This window comes from Mirounga leonina, unplaced genomic scaffold (genome assembly GCF_011800145.1).
Source record: "Mirounga leonina isolate KUSES-001 unplaced genomic scaffold, KU_Mleo_1.0 Mir_129, whole genome shotgun sequence".
In the NCBI taxonomy this organism is placed as follows: Eukaryota; Metazoa; Chordata; class Mammalia; order Carnivora; family Phocidae; genus Mirounga; species Mirounga leonina.
Genome location: NW_023270323.1, coordinates 65,915,684 through 65,926,871, shown reverse-complemented (window position 1 = coordinate 65,926,871; position 11,188 = coordinate 65,915,684).

Genomic DNA, 11,188 nt, shown 5'->3' with positions numbered 1-11,188 from the left:
TTTCTTTCTTTCTTTCTTTCTTTCTTTCTTTCTTTCTTTCTTTCTTTCTTTCTTTCTTTCTTTCTTTCTTTCTTTTCTTTTTCTCTTGATTTATTTCAGAGAGAGAAAGTGCACACAAGTGGGGAGAGGGGGAGAGAGAATCTCAAGCAGACTCCCTGCTAATCCAGAAGCCTGACACGGGGCTCAATCTCCAGATGCAGAGATCATGACCTGAGCCAAAACCAAGAGTCAGACGCTCAACCAACTGAGCCACTCAGGTGCCCCTCTGGTATCTTTCTCTACCACTGCTGAGAGAGAGGTCCACAGAGTACTGGTCAATTACTTAATTTAAAAGGTATCTAGTAGTAAAGCTAAAACTGGAACCAAGGCCTCTATTGTCTCAGCTCAGTACCATTGCACTCTCTTTACTCATACTGAGTGTCCTCAGGAGACCCCATTTTTAAAACCATATTGGGAATCCTGAGCTAACAGAAGAAGGCACCTAATTTAGCAGTGCTCCTAATTTCTTAGAATTCTTGGGAGAAAATAGCAAGTGAACTCTTACTCGTGATCATCAGGTTCCTAAGACCTAAGAATGTATGCTTCTTTTGACTTTGTTGAACCACAATCTCCTGCTTTTTCTCCTTTCTTACTGGCAATCCTTCTCAGTCTTCATTGACTCCACTACATCTCCTCTCTCTAAGCCTTGTTCTCTTCTCACTCTAGATACGCTCTCTGAGAAGTGTCTGAGAAGTCCTGACTCCTAACAACACAGTAATGAATACTACTAGTGCCCCACCCAGATCCCTTCAGATCCTTCTGTGTACCCAATCTCAGGCATCTGTGTGCTTTGCTAATAATAGCTCATACTATGATCTTTAAAAGATTGACTTTGGTCCCTCGAATTGCCTTACCCATACAGAGAAGCAGAAGTACTTAAGAATTTTACATTCCCTTCTCTCTACCCTCCTGAGTATGAAACCAGCTCTTTTGCCTCCACTGGGATGAATTTAAGGCATAAATTATTCTGTAAAGATCCCTAAAGAAGACCAAGGTAGAGTCTGGGACTTCATCTGAAATAACCCTCTTGCATTTCTTCCCCTTCCCTTTCTTACTTCTCCCACTTCATTAAGAAATGATTTGCATCCAAATCTTTGTCTTAGATTATTCCTCAAAGAGAATACCACCTATGACATAAAGTTTCTCTCTCTTTTTCCTTAATTCCAGTTGTATACCCCCAATTGCCTGCTGGGCAGCTTCACTTGGGTGACCCACAAGTCAACTTTGCATAGTCAAGACTGAACTCACCTGCTTTCCAATCCTGCTCATCTCTAACCTACTAAATTGCATCATTATCACTCTGGAGCTCAAATTAACACCCTAGGATGATTCTTTTCCTCTTCTCCCATCTTAACCCCCATCCTGTTCAACCAACCACTTATTACTTCTTTTGCTGAAGTCACATATCTCTTTCTAGCTGAAAATACATTTCTTTCACTTGAATTTTTGCAGCAATCATCAAATGGTCTTCACTAGCTCAGGTATGCTACCTCCCAAGCATTTTTCACACTGCAACTGGAGTGATGTTTACAACAATACAAATCTCATCATCCATCTCCCCTGTGTAAAAACTTGAAACAAGTCCTCATAAATCCATAGGAAAAAGTCTGAAAAACTTATAAAACTTTCTATTGGGCCCCACTTACCTTCACAACCTCTTTGCTTCAGCTAACTGCTGACAAAGAGTGCTTCTCCCCATCAGGCCCTCTCTGAAGCAGTTTTCTCTTGTTGGAAGGCCCTACTCAACCCACAACCCTACTCAGCTCATTGCCTACCACCACCACTCTCAACTCTTCCTTCTTCTGTATCTAAATTTATTTACTAAGTCAACAAATATTTAGTTTCTATGATATGCAAAACATTATTTCAGACAATCAAGTAGCCAGATCTCTAACTTCATGACACCTCACAGTTTGCTTGGAAAGATGGATATTAATCAGTTAATCAGACAAACAAATGTAAAATTAAACTATACATCCTTCTACTATGTAGATTTGATCTGAACAGGGAAATCCTCCCTGAAAAAGTAATAATGCTTGAGTTGAGATCTGATGGACCAGCATTAACTAGATAAAGAGGGGTGAAAAGAGCATTCCATTTATAAAGAAAAACGTGAGGCATGTCTTATGACAGGAAGTGATATGGTTTATAAATAAGAATAAAATTAGGCATTCAGTTTAGTGGCCATGGCCTTAGGGAAACTTCCTGACAACGTAGCCCTACCCACAAGGTTGGCTTGATGCCCCTTTGACATGCTCCTATGTCTGTCCAGAGCTCTATTTCAGTGTTAACACTATATAGTGTGACTACTGACATGTTAGTGTCACTCACTACAGTGTAATCCCTTTAAGCCCAGTACTTTGGAGTATTTATCATTCTATTCATAGAACACATGGCAATGATGGTATTATGAAGAAGGAAGGAAACAAGAAGGCAAGCAAGAAAGGAAGGAAAGAAGGAAAGGAGATAGGTAAAGAGAAATGTAGGAAAGGAAGAAAGAAGGGAAGAAGACAGTTTTAAAAAATGAAAAGTAACCCAATATGTTGGGAAGTGAGAGGTAATTCAGGGTGTGTGGTGGAAAGAATTTACCCCGAAGTAAAAAAGTGGAATGCATGCGTCCAGTCATGGAGACTGATTTAATGGTGGTGGAGAAGGGTGCTCTTGAGTCCTCATATATCCTAGAACACAGCCTCTGGGAAGAAAGGATGAATAATTGAGTTTGAGTTACTGCAGGGAGCTGTCGGTAGATAAATCCTCAGACAGGGCCTATGCAAGAGACCTTAGCCCAGGGGACTAATTGTCCACGAAAGGTGAAGTTTAGCATAAGAAATTCTTTAGGCAAAGAACAAGGCAGTGATCAACCCAAGGTTCCTATGGGTGAAAGGTGAGCAATAGCAATTTTTGATCCAAACAGAAGAATATTTTTTATTTCAAAATGACCTAGGAGAAAAACCTTTGTCTAAATAAGTTAGCAATATGAAAGTGCCTGTATTTGAACATTTTTTAATTTATAAAAGTAATATTTCCCTATGGCCAAACTAATCCAATACTCAAAAGAACTGACAATAAATAATCGACTATCTCTAACTTAACTACTTTTAAAATATATTATATACCCTATGGTAAAGAAGTTTCTGTAACTTCACCAGCAGATAGAATATGTTGTTCCAAAAAAAGAAAAAAAAATTCATAGAGTACATTCATTTATTCTTCATTCATTTATTTAACATCTATTTCTTGATCTCCCACGTGGTGCCAGGCATTGTATTGGGGCTGTGGCAATAGACAAAACAGCCACTCATATGGAAGCTGACTTTTAACAAATAAATGAAAAAAGTACAAATATATTTCTATATTATGATAAGCATTATGCAGAAAAGGATAGGATACTGTGACAGATAACCACAAGAAGTGATGAGTTGAATTGTGTCTCCTCCCCAAATTCATATGTTAAAGTCCTAACCCTTAGAATGTGACTGTATTTGGAAAAAGGGTCTTTAAAGAGGTGATTGGTTGTGACGCCTGGGTCAGTTAAGGCCTTCGGCTCAGGTTATGATCCCAGAGTCCTGGGATCTAGTCCCACGTCAGGCTCCCTGTTCAGCGGGGAGCCTGCTTCTCCCTCTGCCTGCCACGCCCCCACTTATGCCTTCTCTCTCTCTCTCTGACAAATAAATAAAATCTTTAAAAAATAAATAAAGAGGTGATTGGTTAAAATGAGGGCATTACAGTGAGTCCTAGTCTAATATGACTAGTGTCCTTATAAGAAGAAGAGATTAGGACACAGACAGGTAGAAAGAAAAGACCATGTAAAGAGGTAGGAAAGAGACAGAGGGCTCTACAAGCCAAGGAGCGAGGACCCCGAAGAAACCAAAACTGCCAACACCTTGATCTTAGAGTCCCAACTTCCAGACCTGTGATTAAATAGATTTCTGTTATTTAAACCACACAGTCTGTAGATGGTTCTTTGTTATGCCAGCCCTACCAGACTAATAGTGGGGGCAGGGAGTTAGGGGGAGGTGAAGGAGAGACTAGATCAGAATGCTCTGAAGAGTGAAAAATTGGTAGGAATTAGGTGGGGAACTGTTAAAGCAAAAAGCAACACAGGCAAAGGAAACAGTATATACCATGAAGTCAGAAACTTGAAAATCTCTGTTCCCTCTGAGGAGTGGTTAGAGTTTAATGGTGGTGGAGAAGCCATCATCCAAGCCATCAGCAAGACCAAAGAATGAGACTTCTATGTGGGCATGACTTTAGTTCATAGTTTCATATTCCTCATGGCCAGACTTTAAGCTAACTGGCTCATTTATTTTTTCACATCATGTAATGTTAATACTTTTAATGCCTAACATTTATTGAGTAGTTATTATACATTGGGCACCATTTTAAGCCCGCTAGTGGTATTAACATGTTCAATACACAAAACAATTTTGCAAGGTATTCTTTTACTTATCTCATTGTACAGATGTGTTACGGGTGTGAAGCAAAGATAGGTAAACAAATTTCCCAAAGATGCACAGCAAATAGAAGAAGTAAGATGAGTCTGATGAGTCACTTTGGCTCTAGAATCTATGTTCACACACACCTGTAACTGTTCGGGGATCCTGCATGTATGTGCTCTTCAACCATTCTTTAAGTTTTGTTTTGTTTTGTTTCATCTTACCTGAATATTCATCCTGCCCTGAAATTAGATTATTATAAAAATATGTAGCATACTTCAGCTGTGACAAGACTTTTGAATTATGAATAAACTCTTTATTAAATGAACAATTTTTTCATGTTTTTAACCACTGATCATCAGGGTTTTTGTTACCCGCAGCAAACGCTTTCCTAAGAGATTTAACATATAAGAAAAGCATGAACAAAACCCTCTGATACAACATATGAGAAAATATTTCTTATACTTCCACCAAATATTTAAACTGTTAGCATTTTTTGGTATATCTTACCAGATTTTTTGTATATATAAATTCCATCGAGAAAAAAAGTGGGTCATTTTGTAACCTACATGTTATCTTAATATTATGTTATGGATATTTTTCTATTCTACCTATTTTATGTGTATAAAAATTATTAAGTAAATGGCTTTGGGGATTCTTCTGACACAGGAGTCAGAAAAATTTTTCTGTAAAGTGTGAGAAAGCAAATATTTTAGGCTTTCTGGGCCATATGGTCTCTGTAGAAACTATACAACTCTGCCATTGTGGCATAAAAGTAGCCTTAGATAATGCATACACAGATGGAAATAACTATGTTCCAGTAGAAGTATACTTACAAAAACAGGTTACAGGCCATATCTGACCAGTGGGCCATAGTTTAGGGACTACTGTTTTAAAGTATTGTTTTGAATGGCTGCCTAGAATCCCTTTAAGTGAACATACTAGGATTTATTAAACCCTTCTCAATAGCAGGGAATGTATTTCCTACATGGTTGCTATAATTCATGAAACTAGAATTACATATATGTTATAAATACCAATTGAATGAATAAATAAATACATGCTGGTAGTTTTTAGGATCAGGATTAAAATTTTGACATGTATAAAAAAGACACAAACTTAGGGCCACCTTGGTGGCTCAGTGGGTTAAGCATCTACCTTCAGCTCAAGTCATGATCCCAGGGTCCTGAGATTGAGCCCCGCATCAGGCTCCGCTGCTCGGTGGTGATGAGTCTCTTTCTCCTTCTCCCTCTGACCCTACCCCCAACTCATGTTCTCACTCTCTCTCATTCTCTCTCTCTCAAATAAATAAATAAAATCTTTTAAAAAGACACAAATTTGATAGAAGAAGGAAATTTATGGTGCTAAGTAAGAAGGAGAATTTGGGGAACTTTATGTTGAGTGGGGTAAACTTGAGTTAACAGATGAATCAGGAAAACCAAAAGGGATAATGTTGAAATAGTCAATAGCCAGATGGCAGAATCCAAAGAACCATTCTTCTCAAGAGGCAGAATTTATAGTATAGAAGTACAGCAATATCTGGATTAGATTTCTGTACTTAAATAAAGAGAACTTCAGGTCTCATTAATTTGAGGTTTGATTTGAGAAGAACCCCGTCACTGGAAAGATGTCTGGTTCTTTGCAAAATAAGCCTCTGTCCAAACTCCTAATTTTTGTAGTAATTTTTGGTTAAGTTAAACGGGCATTTCTTCAGATGGAAATATTAAATCATAAGACAAATAAGAGGGACATTGGAACTATATAATATTCCACATTAGAATGCAAAAATGTAAACCATGGAAGCACAAATATTTGCAAGCATTAATCAGTGTGTGTTATTATTTTCTTCAATTCCACAAAATCTATAAAAGAAAACTATGCAGAAGCAAAAGCACTTTTTTTTATTGTTGTTAAAGATTTTATTTATTTATTTGAGAGAGAGAGCATGTGCGAGGCAAGGGCAGAGGGAAAAGCAGACTCCTTGCTGAGCCGGAAGTGCTATTCAGGGCTTGATCCTAGAATCCCCGGGACCATGATCCCAGCTGAAGGCAGACGCCCAACTGACTGAGCCACCCAGGTACCCCAGCAAAAACACTCTTTACCATCTAACAAAACCTAATCAAATCCCCCCAAAAAATGCATCATCTGCCCCTTAAGAATATTATAGCAATTGTTTTAAGGTTGCCTGCTTTTCCTCAATAGTTGACAGAGAAGATAATACTTCACTTAAACAGAATCTCTATTAGATCATCAAGAACGGGTCTTGTGATCTGTGAACCAAGACGCAGTTCCTCCAGGCTCATGTGGGAATGCAGAAGAAAATGTTTGGAACCGTGATAATAAATGGGAACTATTCACCTCTCAGTAGTTTGAAGCTGCTATTTAGTGACACCTATACAATAATTCAACACATGCCACGAAGAACTTGGAAATGTAATAGAAAAAAACTCTGGCAAAACTTAGGGTCAAAGCATTCACCCGTGCCTCAGCTGATACTTGCAGCTACTAATTTTCAAATGCATTTTTGTCAAGAAGAACACAGAGATTTATTATTTTAGGGGATAGTCAAGGCAGAAACTAAACATTTTTGCAGTGGAAAGTTACTTTTCATTTTCCTAGAAACTTTGGATCATGGGTGGTTTGGAGGCAAACAGCTAAATATTAGGCTTGATTTCTGAGCAGAGTAGAGAAAGAGACAATGCTAATGTTGGTAATTCAGAAACCAGAAACAGAAAAATACAGCAGAAATATGGGTATGGTCACCAGCTTGAGTAATGGTAACCTAGTACATTTTTGAGATTTGAGGTTATCTATTTTTTTTTTAATTCTAGTAATAGTAGCACTCTACAATTATACCACTACTGTTACTACTGAAATCATTACTACTACTACTATTTATCATTTATGGAAAACTTACAATGTGCTATTCTTTAGTAAATTCACTTAAAAAATATGTATCTAATCCCTGCTACATGGGAAACACTGTGTTTAGTCCTGAGGACACCTTAGCATGGTTTTGCTCTTTTGGTGCTAAGCACTTTTAATAAGTAACCTGTTTCATATGCCCGCATTTGAAGTCTTAAAGATGTAACCATGGGAGATTATCCAGTATTTCCATTTATTATTTATTTATTTATTTATTTATTTATTTATTTATTTATTAATTATTTTAAAAGACTTTTTAAAAGTTTATTTGAGAACAAGCCTTTGAGTGTGCACATGGGCAAGTGGAGGAAGTGCGGGGGAGAGGGACAAGCAGACTCCTTGAGGGACCCTGAGATCATAACATGAACCTGACCCAAAATCAAGAGTTGGACTTAACTGACTGAGCCACCCAGGCAGCCCTATATCCATTTTAAAGATATCCTCATAACTGATAGAGGACAGATTGTACATTGAAACATTTGCATGTGCTAATGTAGGGCAAAGAAATGCCAAATGATTAGGAAAAATCTGGAAGACCCTTGCAAGGCTACATGAGAGGAACAGTAGTATCTTTCTTCCACTAAATCCTGAGCAAAATCTATAAGGCACAGCTTTTATTAATTCAATGTGTGTTGAGCACCTATTGTACCAACTACAGTACTATGGACTTTCTTAATGAAATATTTTATTCTGAGAAAATTATAGAAAATATACCATATGGTGTTGTACAAAATGATACAGAGATATCCTGGGTGCCCTTTACCCAGTTTACTTCAATGGTGACATCTTGCAAAACAATAGAGCAATATCACAACCAGGATGTTGACATTAATAGAGTCAAGATATAAAACATTTCTCTCACTACGATGATCATTCATATGTGCTTTTGTAGTCACAGTCTTTTTTTTTTTGGCACTGCCAATCACTCCTTAACACCTGATAAACACTGTGTATTAAATGTCTATAATTTTGTCATTTCAAGAATGTTATACAAATAGAATTATATACTATATAAGCTTTGAGGCATTGGCTTTTTTCACTGAGCATAATCCCCTAGAGCTTCATCTAGATTGTTTTATGTACCAGTAGACCATCCATTTTGGCTGAAGAGTAGTGACCATGATATGGATGACCAGATACTACTGTTTATTTAACCACTCACCCATTGAAGAAAGTCTGGTTGTTTCCAGTTTTGAGCTATTGATGCTATAAATATCCACATACAGGTTTTTGCATGAACATAAGTTTTCATCTCTCTGGGATAAGTGCCTAGGAGGGCTATTGCTGAGTACTGTGGTAATTGCAGATTTAGATTTTGAAGAAACTGCCAAATAATTTTTAGAGCCACTGTACCATTTTACATTTCTACCCACAGTGGAAAAATGCTGCGGTTTCCCACATACTCTCTAGCATTTAGTGCTGGCACTATTTTTTTTTTTTTTTTTACCCATTCTGATATGTGTGTGCTAATATCTCATTGGAATTTTAATTTCCATCTTCCTAACGGTGAACAATGATTAATTGCTTATTTGCCATCTGTATATCCTCTTCATGTATGTGTTTTCATGCCCTTCTCCATTTGCTAATTTGATTCTTTGATTTATTTACTGTTGAGTTCTGAGAGTTCTTATACATTTTAGATACTATTCCTTTATTAGATATGTGACTTACAAATATTTTCTTCAAGTCTGTAGCTTGCCTGTTTGTCCACTTACAGGCTCTTTCACAGTGCTAAAATTTGTAATTTTGAAGAAGTCTACTTTGTCAATTTTTCTTTCTATGGATATTTTTGGTATTAAATCTAAGAATTCTTTGTCTAGACCTATCTTAAAGATTTTATTCTTTTTCTTTTTTGCTAAAAGTTTTATAATTTTACATTTAATGTGAAGTCTGTGATTCATTTTGAGTTAATTTTGTAGGAAACATGAGATTTATCTGAGATTCATTTTTTTTTTTTTTTTGGTCTAAAGAGGTACTAGTACCATTTTTTGAAAATGTTATCTTTCTTCTGTAAAATTTATTTTGTGTTTTTGGCAAAAGTCTATAGGGCATATCTGTGTGGATCTGTGTCTGGGTTTTCTATTCTGTTCCGTTGATCTATGTGTCTGATCTTTTGCCAATACAACCAATTATTGTAGCTATATAATGCAACTTGAAAGTGCATAGAACTATTCCTCCCACTTTATTATTGTTTTTCAAACTTGTTTAGCTATTCCAGTTCTTTGCCTTTAAATATAAATTGTAAAATATTTTTTGTCTCTGTCTACAAAAATCTTGCTGTGATTTTGATAGGAATTACATTAGACCTGTATATTACACTGGAGAAAATTAACACCTTTACTATATAGGTCTCTTAATCCATAAATCCATAAATACTATACATGTCTATCCATTTTTTATAGAACTTCTTTGATTTTTTTATCAGTGTTTTGTAGTTTTTAGCATACAGGACCTACAAATGTTTTGCTATATTTATACCTAAGTATTTAATTTTTGAAGTGATTGGAAATATATGTATCAATTATATATTATATTGCTATATAGCAATATCATTGATTTTTATATATTTATCTTATATCCTGTGAACTTGCTAAGCTTTCTTATGAGTTCTATGAGTTTTTGATAGATTGTCTAAGATTTTTTATGGAGATGATCATGTCATCTTCAAATAGAGCTTTATATTTTTCATTCTGAATTTGTATTCTTTTTAATTTCCTTTTCTTTTCTTATTGCTTATGCTAGAGCTTCTAGCCCTATGTTAAATAAGAGTATTGAGAGTGGACTCCTTGCCTTGCTTAGAGGGAAGCATTCAGTCTTTCACCATAGAGTATCATGTTAGCTGTAGGGATTTTGTAGATTTCCTTATTAAGTTATGTAAGTTTCTCTCTATTCCCATTTTTTTTCAGACTTTTATCATGATTGGGTGTTGCAGTTTATCAAATGCTTTTCAGCACCAGTTGATATGACCATGTGCTTTTTCTTATTTAGACTGTTAACATGATGCATTGGTTTTTCATTGGCTTTACATTGGTTTTACATTGATTAGCTTTTCAATATTGAAGGAGCTATGTGTTTCTGGAATAAATTCACTTACTTATGGTGCATATATATTTTTATATGTTCTTTTTATGTATTAATTAGTTCTATGTATTAAAATTTAAGGGTTTTGTGTATATATTCATGGATATATTCATATTTATTCATATTCAAATTGGTCAGTAGTTCTTTTTGTAATATTTTTGCCTGGTTGTGTATGCTTGGTATCAGGGTAATACTGATTCATAAAATGAATTGGAAGTGTTCTTTCCTCTTTTCTCTGTGGAATTGGTATCATTCTTCCTTAAACATTTGCTAGAATTCAAACTACCTGGTCACTAGATTTCTTTTATAGGAGTTATTTAGCTACAAATTCAATTCTTTTAATAAAGTTATTCAAATTATTTATTTTGTTGGATGAGTTTTCATAGTTTGTATTTTTCAAAGAATTGTTCTATTTCATCTGTCAAATTTTTATGTGTAAAGTTGGTCATAGTATCTCTTTTCTTTTTGATATCTGCAGGGTATGTGGTTATATCTCCTGCTTTATTTCTAATATTGTTCATTTTTGCCTACTCTTCTTTTTTGTCTTACTACAGGTTTGTCAATTTTATTAATCTTTTCATAGAACAAGGTTTTCGTTTCCTTTATTTTTTCTATTGTTTTTATTTTTTTTAATGTCATTGATTTCTGCTCTTTAGTGTGTTCTTCTTCTTCTTCTTCTTCTTCTTCTTCTTCTTCTTCTTCTTCTT